Consider the following 15,568-nt stretch of genomic DNA (forward strand, 5'->3'; position numbering starts at 1 on the left):
ACACAGCCACCAGCCCCTTGTGTATTATCTCTTGCAACGAAAGCACCATCAAGACCACAATATGATCTTTCTTTCTTTTTTTAACTCTTGTTTGTTCTATTGCAGTTGTCCCAATTTTTCCCCCTTTGCCCTCCTCCATCCTACCCCACCCCTGCTCCCACAGTCCATCCTCACAGCATTGTCCAGGTCCATGGGTCACTCACACATGTTCTTTGACAATATGATCTTTCTTACCTGCCTTCCCTTCTGCATTCTCTCATTTGTTTTACTGGCTTCTTACCTTTCTCTCTCTCACACCCACACGCCAGGAAAAGGCAAAATGTGTAGATTTCAAATGGACCTATGCAACCTATGACTTTACCAACTTTGTATGAGCTCGGTAAACATTTGGTTCTATATGATAATAGGGACATTATCAGGAAGGGAACTGGGAAATCCTTAGAGAGTATAACTCTGCCAGTAGTTGATCTCACAAGGTCTTTATGTCTGCAATAGTGGTACTGTTGGAGGTTATCCATTCAGAAGTCTCTACCAAAGATTTGGAGAAAGGTGACCAAAAAGATGGGAGAGATAAATAAGTCAGGCTTGAAACCTGACGTGCCTAGCACTTTTCTGTTTGGAATGCCAAATGGGAATACAGACCCCCATAGAATTAAAGAGAGAGTAGGCCCTGGTCCAGTAGCTCAGTCGGTTAGAGCGACATCCTGATATGCCAAGGTTATGGCACACACAGAATCAGCCAAGGATTGCATGAATGAGTGAAACAACAAATCAGTGTCTCCCCATCTCTCCCCCACCACCTTCCCAAAGTCAATTAAAATTTTTAAAAATAAAATAAACTCAGCATAACTATACCATTTTCTGAACTACTAGAAAGGGGACACTTACTGAAGAGGATTGACTGCAACTCACGACACTGCTTCACACAGAGGAGAGTAAACTTTGCAACCCTGCCCTGAGAGTTACTACGTATTGACAGGAAATAAAAATAAAATTCAAAGAGTTTTGGGTGTGGAAGTCTGGAAGCAGAGCTGCCAGGTAAAATAAAGGACATCCAGTTACATTTTAATTTCAGATACACAACAAATAATACTAAAAATTTTTGTTGGGTATCTGACATTTAAACTTAGCTGAGTCTCTTGTATTTTGATTTGCTAAGTTCAGCAGTCCTACCTGAGGAGGGGTGGGAAAAAGAGGCAGAGGCTCTGAGCAATGAAATGAAGTAAAGTGATGGCAAAATTTGAAAGATTAAAAAAAAGTTTGGGTCTCATTTATAAATAGCGGAATCATCAGTGTTTACCAAGAAGAATGTGAAAGGTTTCCAAATGGAGCTTCTGAAATGTAGAACATTTACTACTACAGCAGGTAACTGTGTCTCCTGACTAGTGCTCCCCGGGTGCCTTTCAGCAGCAAATCCTGGCCAGTGGGATCAGGGTGGACATCAGCATTAGAGCTCCTGCATTCTCAGGTTCTTCCAGGTCTACCCTCTACCCTCTCAAAGACCACCCTCCATTTCTGAGACAGCCTGTGCAACCCGGTCCCATCTTCAAGCCACAGAAACCTACTAAGTGCCAGGCACCACATAAACAAGAGCAGTATCAGGTCCCAGGGAAAGAGCTCAGTATATGTATTTGTGGAATACCTGAATTAACCCCTTCTCTTCAAAAGCCATTCCTCAGCATTCCACGCTCCGTGATCATCCCTATTTTCCTTAAAAAAAAAAAAAAATTCTTTAGCTTCCCCCAACCCTGTGCTCTAAAGAAATCCTACACCTTGATACATATGAATTAATGAATGTGGGCCATGTGGACAGAAGGGAAAGAAGTTCTGTTCATGGGTCCACCTGACACTCCATGCCCTTCACAGACAACAACCGCATCCATCCCATTTGTTTCTAAGTGCTTCTGCTATCCCTGTACATATTATGGTAACTTCTGTCACTTGGGGAACAAGGTTTTCCCAGGGTAGTTCCATGTGAGGAATCATCTTTAATAAGTAATCCTGTACAGATGGTAAGTAGGGAATATGACCAGCATACACCCTGACTTGGGCCGATATAGGTTTAGGCATCTGATAAGCGTTTGGTCCTGTCCAGGAAGTAGCTGGACCATGAAATCAGATATGGGAGGAAGTCTGTCCATGGGAGGGGCCCCCTCACAGCCATGTCTACAGGGATCAGGGGAGACAGGAATGCTAACTAGGCTGAGGGGCTGTGCATACGTGGACCAGCCCAGGGATCCTTGGCCAAAATTCGTTTCCCTCCACCTCCACTCAAGCATCACGGTGAGTCCAGCCAATGCTTGCTGAATTCCTCTGTCCATTTTAAGGAGCGAGGATTCCTGGAGTATTCATGATTCAATAGTTCTTAATGTGTTTGTTCTCTTTTTGTAAATGTATCAGCTTATTGAATGAGACACATCAGTTAGCACATTGATTTTGGAAAATTTCCATTGACAACCATGACTGCAGACATAAGACTATGAGATTATAAAAACCTTTTACTCACAGGGGCTATTTTTAAAAATCTAATTTGTTTTCTATTTCCCTTGACGTGTTTGTTGGTAATGGGTACCTCACAAATATTAGTTAAATGATGGAATGAATAATTGAATGTGTGAATGGTAGACGTTAAAATCTTCTCAGGCACAGGAGAATGGACCCTGAGACAAGGCTACATGTCATTGTAGGAAAAGTCCCAGAGCCCTCAGAGCTGTACCGCATACTGGTCTTGTGATCAGGACAAGTCACTTAAACTCCATGACCTTCAACTTCTGAGGCTGTAAACAAGAATAATCTCCTGCCTTAATTAGTGGTTTGGAAAATCAAATGAGATTTCATATCTGAAAGTGGCAGTTATATAGATCTAGGACAATCAGATTGGATTCAAAACTCAGTTCTCTTCACTTCAGCTATGAGATCTTGCTCGTGTTAGTTAACCTACCAAGGCCTCAGTTTTCTCATCTACAAAATGGGAAAAACAATCACACTAACTTCATTGAATTGTCATAAAACTGAAATGAGATTATACACAAACACACATACACAAGGCGAGCTAATGTTAATTTAGTTCTGGGTTCCCATTCTCTGTATATTTTCTAAATGCATTGTTATTCTGTATTGCCCAGACTTGTTCTCTGCCAATTCACCAGTCAGCAAATAAATGAATTAGGTGAAAAGTGATTCCTTGATCATTTTTATTATCATCATCATTATTTTTATGATGATGATTAAAGCAGTGGCCATCAGATTGGCATAGGTCATGCCTACAAAGCAGCAGCAGTGGTAAGGACCTGCCACCCAGGTGTTTCCTCATCTTAGGACTCATGCTGTAGATTTCCCCGAATTGTGTCTTTCAGATGGATCCACCCACTGGAGCTGAGCTTTAAAGGAACTGGCCTTGGGGTGCATGAGGAAGTACCTCACTGATGATGGCCCTAGGAAAATAATGACCTCTCTCCCTCCCTCCCTCCCTTCCTCCAATCCTCCATTAAAAACAGAAGAGTCAAGCAAGCTTTCCACCAGAAGCAGTCAAGAACACAGTTCTCACTGTCTCCAAGAAGTGCTTGGCTACACCAGATAGGAGTTTTTATTTTGTTTTTGGTTTTCATTAAAAAAAATAATAATAAATAGCCCTGGCTGGTAGCTCAGTGAGCAGCGGCGTACGAACCAAAAGGTCACTGGTTCAATTCCTGGTCAGGATACAGCATGCCTGGGTTGCGGGCTGGGTCCCCAGTCAGGGGCATGCCAGAGGCAACTGATTGATGTATCTCTTGTACAATGATGTTTCTCTCCCTCTCTTTCTCCCTCCCTTCCCTTTTCTCTAAAAATAAATAAATAAATCTTAAAAATAAATAGATAAAATGAAATAAAATAAAAGCATTTTAAGACTCCTGAACAGTGTGCTGATATGTACTCTCCACCTTTCGTCTTGAGCCACCAGATCAACTTATTGATTCTGCTTCTTTTATCCCATTTGGTATAGGCCACACTTTTAAGGGCATCATAAGAGGCACTTCCTGTCAATGCCAGGTTGGGAGCCCTCACGATCTAAAACCTTGGAGAGGATTACACCAAGAGTGCCACACACCTCAGTGCTAGTGACAACATGCTGCTGGGACCGCTCATCCCAAAGTCCTGGGTCAAGGTCTGCTGTCCCTTATCACTTGTTTTCACTGAGGCTAAACGCATCTGTTTGGATGTGAATAGATTTTTTAACTCCTTTCACAAAGTCTAGTGCTTGAGACAAAGTCAGTCCAGGTTCTGCACTTTGTCCATATTTCAGCAAGTCTCGTGCTTGATATTAAAAATAGCTTTGTCTAGCCCATTGAGATCAGACCCAGGAGACAGGCGCCTGCTATTCTAATCTCTGCTTCACAAATAGCTCTCTATGGCCTCGAGCATCTATCAACACTTCCAGGGGTCTCCAGTTATAAGGCAGGACCAGGTCTCCATGCCTGGGAAGGTAGGCTCTGCTGAACCCTCCTGAGCCATTGGTGAAGTTAACGTGAGGCCTACGCAGTCCCCGTCCCTCCACCTGTGGCAGTTAGGATCATCTCCCACATCTAGGATAATCCCGTAGTTCCCAGGCCAGAACCTACAAAAGCTTCCCTCCAACAGAGCTGGGAAACAGGCTGCCCATCCCCCTTCCCCTCGCCCACCCCCAGCCCATCCTGTACCCTGAGAAAGACTATAGACCCTGCGGTTACCAAGGGAACCAAGCCTTTTATTCCATCCCAGTAACTGGCTGGTTGGGGCTGAGGAGTGGGGTAACAACTGGTGCCCAGGCTTTGGGAAGCCCCCCACCAGACCTTCCTCTTACTCAGAGGGGGAGGGTGGGCTGCACCCCTGCTGCCTTTTCACCCAACCCCAGCGGGGTGGCACGGAGCCCTTGGGCTCTCAGGAGCTCCCTGGCTGTGGTTCGGAGAGAGCAGTGCTCCCCAGGCCCTCCTCTGGCCCCGGCCCTTTGCAGCGGACAATAGCCTCCATGAAAGGGAAAATTCCATCGCCCAGGGTTCAAGTCTCCAAGGAGTTGCTGGGGCCTCTGTTTAGCCTGGAGTGGGCTCTGAGGAGCCGCTGCAGCTGCCTGGCTTGTTTTCCCCCTCGCTGTGTTTTATTTTTAACCCCTGAGCTGCCAAGGATTGTTTTTCCCCAGCCAGTGCCTGGGAATGGAGAGAGGGAAGAAATAAGGCTTTGTTCCCTTTGGGAAACTAATTGGGAGAGACAGGCAGTGTGGCCCGCTCAGCCCCGTCAGGGCGTGAAGCTCCCAGCGCTGCTCACGCATCTTTCCCCCAACCCGTGCCCAGGAGGCTGGGAGTGGGGGTGCACCCCTCCCGTGTGACTGAGGCCCAGGGGCTCGCGCAGAAGCAAGCACAGCTGCAGAGGGGGGACAAGAGCTCAGACGAGATTCAGGAAATAGGAATGCTGGGAACTGGAAATGTCTCCTCCTTCCCATTTCAAACCCCCAAACCAACTCCAGCTTTTCTCCCCCTGCTGTTTCCTCCCAGAGCTGCGCACGGAGCTCCTCCGGACTCCGGACTCTGGAAGGAGCGAGGGGACTCAGACGGAGCAAAAGCCAGGAAAATCAAGACATAGTGCATTTCAGTACTAGTTCATAATTGGAAAACCCCTAGCAGCCCCACTTTTAAGTTTACCAAAAAATTCTTTTTACTCAGGAATTTAATTTCATCACCAATCAGCTGGAAATCAATGAGAAGTTTGAACCATAGCCACTTAGTTTTAAGATGGAATGAATTTCAGGTAGAGATCCCTAAAAGAATTTAAGGGTTGTTCTGATCCCATTTAGAAACAGAGCAAATCTCTCTCTCTCTCTCTTTTTGTTGTTGGCAATAAATGTTTGTGTTTATTGAATCCCTGCTGTATGCCATGTGCATTCTATTTGGGGTTTTTTTGTTTGTTTGTTTTGTTTTTTCAGTTTTTTGGAGATATAATTAACATCAGAGCAACAAAAATAACAGTTTTATTAAAACTTCAGCCCTGTTAACTTTCACCCAATCTGCTGCATCTCTGTCCATTTTACCCGCCTCCCACTACCCCCCCCCCCCCACACACACACTGAATCCCGTTGACATGGGTCCCCACTGCAGATGGTCTGTCCTTCCTCTGGTGTGGAAAGACTACATTTTCAGGAAGCTGTTAGGCACAATGAGGCAACTCAAAGCTCTGTAGAAGCGTCTACGTGCGTCTACGTGCCTTTTGGGGTTGGGGTTTAACCTCCCCCCAGGAATTTCCCAACATACAAACAAAGCGCTTGAAAGCAAGAGCAGCTGATGGACAGTGAGTCAAGCTGGGACTCAGGATCCTTGACCCTGGCTGTGGCTCCCTTCACCTCATCTCTCACTCACTCTCTGCCTCCGGTCCCAGTACATGGAGCCCCAAGCTCCTGCATGTCCATCTATACTCTCCATCACAGCATCAGCTGCTGAGCCAGGAGCCACTCTGGGCCCACCACACCATACGCAGGTCTTTGAGGAGTGGGCACTGATGGCAGCCCTGAACTAGGCCCTCTCAGAGGTGGGCTCCCTGCCACATGGCCTGTGCATTGGACTATCTGTATTATTTCTTTCAGCTTTTCTTAAGACAAACTGCTGGCTGTTGAGAGACTGGCCAGAGTTAAGGTGACGCTTCAATGTGGCCATTTTCACAGCCCCAGCAAAGTCCATGGTTGGTGCCAAATTCTTGTTGAGTTGAATAGAATGGAAGAAAGCTGAACAGCCCATCAGAATAATAATAGCTAACATTTACCGAGTGATCATACACCATTCTAAATGATTTTTGTGTATTCATTTCTTCTCACCTCATGATAACTCTATAAGGTAAGGACTATTATTTCCCTGTTTTATGGGTGAGGAAACCGAAGCAAGGTTGCAAACTGAGGGATCCCAAGTGCAACAAATACTGAGCAAATAATCTAGACTCCCCAAGGAGGCCCGGTCAGGAAGCCTGGAGTCTTTGCCTGGCAACATTGTGTCCACGCTGCAGCATCACCTGGCTTATACAGTACACAGAGAAAGATGCGAGGGCCCCTCTGGAGGCTTAAGGAGGTAGGCATCTGGTTTCATTGGGCAAACGTGGCTTGAGAGTCAGGAGACCTGGATTCCCATTCTGGCTCGGTCTTTATCCCTAAGAGCATTGCCAACCAGTCCAGCTGCTAAGCTCCACTCTCCTCCTTGGTCAGCCACAAGGTCTCGCAGACCTCCCAGGTCCCTGCCCATCCTTGGATTCTGTGAAGAACAGTGACAGGCAGCAAGAGGACAGACCCCAGACATAGCGACCCTGACAAATAACCACTTACTCCACACATGAGCCTTAGCATGCATCAGTTCAGTATTTTGGGAACTATGTGTTCTTTTGAAATGTGTCTGTTTGGGCCACGAGTAAATATCAGGGGAGAGGGGATGGGGACCTTTTTCCAGTTAGTGAAGTGAGGCTTCATGGAGGAAGAAGATTTTCTTAGTCACATTTCCTGTCTCACACTGACCTTTTAAAAGGAAACCCACAAGTAAACCTGTGATAAGGCCTGCTTATGAAATCAACCCACAGGTATGATAAAGAGAATCTAAATAAAGACTATGCTTAACCTGAATCAGTGGAAATAGTAAGAGAGTCAAAAGATCTGCTGGACTGAGATAAAGAGGATGGTGCTCCACAAACTGCAAAGCACAAGGGCATGTAAAAGATGTGAATGGCTACTCAGCAGGAATGCCAGCAGAGAGGCGGAGAGGAACCATGCAGCAACCTCTCCGCTGATCGCTATGGACTTAGGACTTAGCCACTCAGTATAAAATGGGGGCTCTAAACACTGAGAGACGTCCTGACCGGTGTGGCTCAGTTGGTTGGGTATTGTCCCGCAAAGTGAAAGGTAGCCAGTTTGATTCCTGGTTGGGACACGTGTCTGGGCCCCTGGTTGGGGTGTATGCCAGAGCCACTCACACATTGATATTTCTCTCCTTTTCTTTTTCCCTCCTGTCCCCTCTAGCTAAAAATAAGCAAATTTTTTAAAAACCTTTTAAAAACTAAATAAAAATTAAGAGAAATGTTTGGCAGGATTTCAAAAAAGAAAGAAAAGTAATGGCCCTGGCTGGTGTGGCTCAGTGGACTGAGCACCAGCCTGTGAAACAAAGGGTCACCAGTTCGATTCCTAGTCAGGGCACATGCCTGAGTTATAGGCTGGGGCCCCAGTTGGGGGCACATGAGAGACAACCAATTGATGTTTCTCTCCCTCTCTTTTTCCCTCCCTTCCCCTCTCTCTAAAAATAAATAAAATACATATTTTTAAAAAGTAATGAGGACTGGGTTGTAAACTTAGTGTGAGAATGAGAGTAGCTGGCCTGGTGAGGAAAGGTCCATGAGATAACCGAAGAGCCATCACGCTGATGAGGATTGGTGGCTTGATGGACGACAACAGAGGGACATTTCCACACCTGCAGACCACAGAATGACAGGCCCACACAGGAGCAGAGATGTGGATTGTTCAAGGACATACCGAAAAGGACTGCCCAGTGTGGCCTCGCCCTCACCGGGAGAGCTGGACAACCAGGTCCTGGAGCCTTAGCGCCAATGAACTAAAGGGATTGACTGCCTGTTTGCTCTTCTCTCTGTTCAAGGAGAGCACTACATAGGAGACTTTAGATTGGGAAAGCCTCATCTGTTTTGTTTTAAACATGGAGGCCTGGAACTGGGCTGAGGGAAGAAGTCGGGCAGAGGAAGCAGTGATAATGTCAGCAAAAATGGAGCAGGGAATAGGGGTAGGAAATGACGGGCAATGACCCAGAATATCATCTAGGAGCGGGGGGGTGGGGGGTGGGTTCAAAACTAAGAGAGGACATTTTATTTTATTTTATTGGATAAGGGGAACAATCCCATGGTCAGAAATAAAAACAAAAAGTGATAAATAATCTCACACTCCCACGTCATCCTGCATCTGTCCAGTTCTTATAACCATATGCCTATCTTTATTCATCTCTTACATATCCTTCCAGAATTTCCTCACATAATTACAAACAAATATACGTACAGATATTTGCTTTCTTCATTCTTTTCTTGCACAGAGGTAGCATAATACCATACTCTTATAGTAGCATGCCCTGCGCTCTTTCACCCAAAGCATATTCCAGAATTCTTACACTATCAGTAGCTGGGGGGTTTCCTGATGCCTTTTTGAAGTGGGAGTGAGAAAAAGAGGGGAAGGAGGGGACAAGAACCCTGTGGTGTTCCTGACTGGAACACCTAAGGTGTCTTCCAAGCCAGCTCCCGTGTTTGTCTCCCATCCAACTCCATACTCGAAACTGTCACCCAAACCCAGAGTTATTTTCAAATTCCCTACTCCACCTCATGTGTCTTTAAACCTGTCCACCCCAGATTTCATACTCAGGGACTCCAACAGGGTCGCTGAGGAACTTAAAACAGTGCATTTGACAGGGAAGAAAGTAACGTTGCAGAGAGAGAATGTCAGGCCTCAGCATTTAGGAGAAAGCAATACGCCAGGCCCTTTGAGGCCCAGGAGGGGTCACTCGACTGCTGGAACCCAAACTTCTGGCTGCCCCTCACTGTGGGGCTCAGCGCAGCAAAGGTTGATGGCCAGGGCCACGTGCATTATGGGAAAATCCTACAGACTGCTCTACCACCCCAGGGCTCCCTCAGCCACTGCAGCCCTCCTCAGTCCTCTGTCAGGCCCCCTGTCCTCTTCCCAGGCCCAGACCTCCCAGGACTGGGACCCTCCATTTCCACCCCTCTCCATCTCTGAGCAGCCTGGAGGCTAAGGGGAGGTATGTAGTCCTGGGGATTTGGAGGCACTTCTCACCAAGTCACGGTTGGGTGAGGCTTGAGAGATGGTCCAAAGGTGTCCACGGTGCCTCTTCTCCACAGCAAGGCTCAGGTGGGAAGTGGGGAAGGTGGGGGAGGGGTGGGGCACCTCTGCCAGCCACTACTCCATATCTCATGTCTCCCGTGAGGTAACTCCCTGACCCACAGAGCTCAGGATCACCCCCCAACTGCTTCATGTCCCCAGGGGGTCTCCATCTGCTGTTCTGTGACTCCCCATGAAATAACCGCCACTGTGTTGGTTATGAGCACTGGGTTTAGGGTCAAACAGTTGTGGGTTTGTATCCTTACTTGGCCCCTAACCATCTGTATGGCCTGGGTAAGCCCTGTAACCTCTTAGAGTCTTGGTTTCCTTATCTACAAAATGGGAATAATACCTATTTCAGGGGATTACTATGAGGATTATTCTTAGGTGATACTATAAGAACTCGCAATCTGGTATAAGCAAATGCTCAAAGAGTGGCCACAGTCACGTCTCTTCCACCTGCCTTGCAAAGCCCAGCACCCAAGCTCCAGTGACACGTGGACCCATGGCTGCGGGCAGCCCCCACGCAGGCTGGCTTTGAAGAGCCTCAGGTGAGTGACGGCCACCAGTGAGGGAGCACATCCGACAGCCAGTCAAGCCAGCAGCCTCAGTGCAGACCTCTCTCTCTCCTGAATTTCAGGGAACAGGAAAGGCCCTCCTGCTCCTTGCTTGGTGTCTCCAAAAGCATCTCCACCTCCTGCCCCTGGAAAAACAAATCCACGAGGCACAGGAGGCTGTTTAGAGTGGGCCTCTTGTCTGTACACAGCCACTGCCTGATTGGCCAGCTAGTTCCTAGTGTTTTCTGTATTTCTGGCACATAGGCCTGGAGGAGGACTGAGTCTGGATACGGCATGGCCTCCTGATCAACTCTGAGAAGGAGCAAGAGGCCAGTCGAACCTATGCTATGCTTTACTGGTACCCAGGACCCCTTTCCTCCTTGGAGCCACCCGCCCCTCCAAGGCCCTTCACCCAGACCAGACCCTGCATAAAAAGAAGAGTCCACGGGGCTCATATCCCACTGGGCTTGGACACGGCAGCCCCAGGAATTCACCCCAATCCAGGGTGCTCCTCACCCCAGGCTTTTCAGGAACTTCTTGAAGGGGGATAGGACCCACGACAACATAATCCATGAGCATTGCCAGGGTAACTGTTCCCAAGGTAAGGCATCAGGAGGACCCCCCGCCCGGACCAGCAATCTGTCCATGAGGTCACTCCAGCATGCTGTGTGTCCAGTGCTGTAGGTGGACTGGATGGTGGGGAGGCCCCAGCAGAACCCAACAGAATGAATTCCTGGCAAGCCCGGGCATTTTTGTTCTTGGGCCCCTGCGTTGTATGTTTGGAAGCTGTCTTGCTTAACCAGTTCTGTCCCATTTTAGCATCTTCAAGGAGGATTCGCAACTCAAGATGCTAAACAACCAGATCCATGAGACCCCTGCAGCCCCAAGGGCAAGGATGCGAGTGAACTGACCTCAGGGTTCCAGCACCGCCTAACAACTTCCCGCTGTGGCCCTTGAGACCCTTTCTGGCACAACCTTGCCCACTGACCAATCTCCCCTTGAGTCACTCCCCATTCTCTGTGCTGCACCCTCCTGACCCTCCCTCGTGACTCCAATTCCTCGCCTCTCTCACCCAGGTGTTCCCTCTGGTCTGAGAGAGCCAGCCTCTCCCTTCACCAGGCTAAGCTCCTTCCCCCTGTACATCTGCAGTTGAATTATAAAACTTAAGTGCAGGATTTAGGTTTCATCTTAGCCAGTTGTGGTCTTTCAGGATGCTGACCCATCCCCCAGCGGCACGTCTACCTAGCTCATTTTGTGACATCCGCAGTTTCCGAGCAGCCCTCTCTTGTTTAATTGTTGCTGTTGTTGCGGCAACCTGTACGTCTTTGTCATGAAAGTGGTTGGATAGGAATGAGCCCCGCAGCCCACTACTGAAGACGCCCCTCCTAGAAGTTGACATGGATCCACTCATCACCATGCCAAAGGCAGGACGAGGACAAGGTGGTTTTCTGGTTATCAATTGCTATGAAACAAACAGCTCAAACTCAGTGGTGGAAAATGCCCATCATTTTACTATGCTCACAAATTCTCTGAGTGAAGAATCTGGACAGAGTTCAGCAAGAATGGTTTTTCTCTTCTCCACCATGTCCAGGGCTTCAGATGGGAATAGCAGACGATGGGGGGGAGGTGACCTGACTAGTGGGAGGCTGAAGTCGCCTGCAGGCTTCTTGGTTCACATGTCTGGCACGAGCGCGGGGATGACTCAAAGGCTGGGCTCAGCTGGGGCTGCCCCACTTACTCCTACATGTGGCTTCTCCACACGGCTTGGATGTCTCATCGCATGGCTGCTGGGCTGCCAGAGCGAGTATTCTAAGAGAAGCAGGAAGAAACTCTGGGGCCTATCATGACCAAGCCTCGACGGTCACAGAGGGTCACTTCTCTATACTCTACTGATCAAAGCAGTCATAAGACTTATCAAATTCAAGGGAAGGAATACAGATCCCACCTCTGGATGGAAGGAATGTCCCAGAATTTTAGAGCAGCTGCAGCAGCTCTGAGAGCCTACACCCAGGTGCAGAGGCACATAGAGTTGGATCTCCCTGACCAAGCCAGGGTGTATGGTCTGGCCAGCAGGCTACTCAACAGGGAGAAGTAATCAAGAAGAAACCATATTCAGAGGCTTCTGATATTCCTGCAGAGGACTACAGACCGAGCTACCATAAAAAGGACCCTCTAACAGAACAGAAGTTCAAGGTGAACCTCCTGAAAGAGGCAGAAGCCCAGTTATTACAACTAGGGTGTGCACAGGACCAGCAGCATGTGACATGATGTCATCAGCAGATTCAGCTGAGCACCTTCATCCTACTCTAGAGAGTACATGAGAGTTTATCCAGTGTCTATGCTGAATTCAAGCCCTGGCTGGTTTGGCTCAGTGGATTGAGCGTCGGCCTGCGAGCTAAGTGTCGCTCGTTCGATCTTCCAGTCAGGGCACATCAGAGAAGGAAAACTCTGACTCCAAAAAACCTCCGCTGCCTTGCGGCATACCTCTTCAGGGGAAAGGCTAAGGGAGTAAACCCCGACAGAAAATCCGGAGCCGGAGTCCCTAAGGCGGTTTGACGTTGTAGTCAACACCGGCAACTCCTGCGGCGCACCTGAAGCCAAGCTGTATTGACTCCGTCTTTCCCTTGGATCCTTCAGCTGCGAAGAGAGGGGGGGGTCTGCTGCATGGGCAACAGCAGACCCTCCATATCACCCTGCCCAGGCTCTGTAGCTTCAGCTTCACTGGAGAGGACACTCCAGCGTCATCGCAAGATGTCGATTCAACACGGGAGGAGACAGATACCGTGTCACTCCCGAGTCGGACTGCACAACCGTTCTCGGCGGTGCAGGTAGACTCTTAAGAAGCTACACCATCGTCTCTCGAGACAGACGGCTGCCGACGACAACGACGATGCTGAATTTAAAAACATGGGGTTGGCCAAAAAGTCTATTTAGTTTTTTCTATAAAATAAAATATGTGTTTTTTCTTTTCACCAATAATTTTATTGGTTTGGATATTTTGAGTATGTCAGCTATCTCTCACATGGTATAACATTGATTGACCTCCATTATGTCTTGATTTGATCACTATCAACTTCAACTGGTCTACCTGACTGTGGAGCATCATCGAGCGAGAAATCTCCAACATGAAACTTCACAAACTCCTTTTGACATGCTCCATCAGTCATAGCACCTTCCCAATACACTGCACAAATCTTTTTTGTGTGTGTTTCAGTTGTGTTTTTACCTTTCTTGAAATAATAAAGCATAATATGCCAAAAAATGTTGTGTATTTTTTCCATCTTCAATATTAAAATGGCTAAAAAAATATCCACCAACTTTTACGTTTCTTTTTAAATGCACGCTGATATAACAGCTGTCACATGTAATCTAACAAAATTGTTTCAAATGAAGTTAAAGACAATTAAATGCTATTAGAACCATCTTATGGGAAAATCCAAACAAACTTTTTGGCCAACCCAATATTATATCTATGGGCATATTCCTGGTCTAACAATTCATACCTTGAATCCATGCCAGTTTCTAGTGATCCTCGTGCCTTTTAAATGCACATGAACCATCCTCAACAGTCTGAGTTCAGTGTGGATTTCACCAGACTGGGAAAGAAAGTAGGCAGTACACAGATCAATAGAGCAATAAAAGAAAGCAAGTAAAGAAGGTCTTCAGAATTATTCCTAAGTTCCTCTAAAGTGCTAGAGGGAAGGTGGGGTCCCAGGGCCCAGTGGTGCTGGTGGTCCTGGCTGACCAGCAGCCTGGCTTTCCATTCTTCATCAGTGTCCTGCTTCAAAGCAGGCCCCATTTTTCTCAGAAAGCAAACCATTTGCACTGACCTTGGGTCACTTGAAGGCCATTGCACCTCACAGGTTGGAGTGTTTCGGACTTAGAAGCTCATGGAGGGGCAGCAGAGAGGGAATAGCTCAGGGAAGGGAGAGAGAGAGAAAAGTGAAATTGATTTGGGGGGTGGGGGATGGTATACAGTTCTTCCTATGGAAGCTAAGACTTGTCGTAGGGCATCAACTTCCAGGTGTCTGGCTCACCCAATCCTACAGCCAGAGCTGGGTGGTGCCTGCTCTGAGGTCATCTAGTCCAACCCTCCCATTTTAGAGATGAGGAAGCTGGCAGATTCCATTAGTACTCACTGAATATCCATGTCCTCCCCCTGCGTTTCCCAGTCTTCCTTGCAGTTGGGTAGAAATAATGTGATTCATTCTGGCCAACAGACTATAAGTGACATGTGTTACTTCTGAGCCAAAGAGATAAGAGATGATACACCTCCTCTATCCCTCTCTACCCTGCCATTGTGATTTTATAGCCCACGTGCTCTGACAGCATGGCTACATGATGGAAGAAGCTTTATCCATCCTCATCAGAGCAAGAAATAAAGCTGGATCACAGTAAGCCAATGAAATTTGAGGGCTTATTTGTCACTGCAGCATTACCTGGCTTAACCTAACTAGTATAAAACTCAAGGCCTAGAGAAAAAAATATGGATATTGAGTAACCCTGAAGGATACCTGTGAGGAAAACAATCAATGCAGGTAAGATGGTAGGATTTTCTGCTGAGCTGATGGTCAGGCAGCATTGTGCAGTGCTTTATAATTTACAAAGTACATCCGTCTTGCTTAATCCTCCCCATAACCTTAGTAAAGCCATCTTTAGCCCTACTTTATTAAAACTATAAAAGGTATGTCCAAAGTCATACAGTGAGGAAATGACAAAGCCAAGACTAGAATCCAATCCTTCCTCCCCACACTGCCTCATTGGCCATGTTTTTAGAACACTGGCATCTTTTTAAAAGATTGATCAATAAAAAAAATTAAATTAAAAAAAACGTATAGCTCTCTTTTCCTTTCCCTCTCCAAAAAAAAAAAAAAAAAAAAACACTGGTTGGTATAGGCTCTTTTTTCCCTATAACTCTATTTTTGCAGTAAGTTTATTTCAATATTTAAATTTTACCTGGAGATAACTGGACACACCCCAATGAGTCCCGGAGCCAGGGCTGGGAAACTCCACCCTTAGGGGTTCCTGTCTGAGGGAGTCCCCTTGGCCAGTCCTTGAGGAGGCCCAGCCACTGTGGTCCCTGTCAGACTAGCAAATGAAGAAGTTGGATTGGTCTAACATCAAAGCAAGATTTCTTCAAAAACTC

At 47.1% G+C, this 15,568-nt stretch overlaps 1 long non-coding RNA gene across 1 annotated transcript; it reads right to left on the minus strand.

Moving 5' to 3' along the window:
- Positions 1 to 11,928: 11,928 nt before the first annotated feature.
- On the minus strand, positions 11,929 to 15,175 carry LOC150016960 (uncharacterized). The gene is made up of 3 exons (XR_016510082.1): positions 14,253 to 15,175; positions 13,926 to 14,018; positions 11,929 to 12,231 (listed from the first exon to the last, which is right to left on the minus strand). It is a non-coding gene; the product is annotated as an uncharacterized LOC150016960 (long non-coding RNA).
- Positions 15,176 to 15,568: the final 393 nt, after the last annotated feature.

The sequence above is a fragment of the Furipterus horrens genome, unplaced genomic scaffold (genome assembly GCF_987537825.1).
Source record: "Furipterus horrens unplaced genomic scaffold, mFurHor1.1.pri manual_scaffold_3, whole genome shotgun sequence".
Lineage (NCBI taxonomy): Eukaryota > Metazoa > Chordata > Mammalia > Chiroptera > Furipteridae > Furipterus > Furipterus horrens.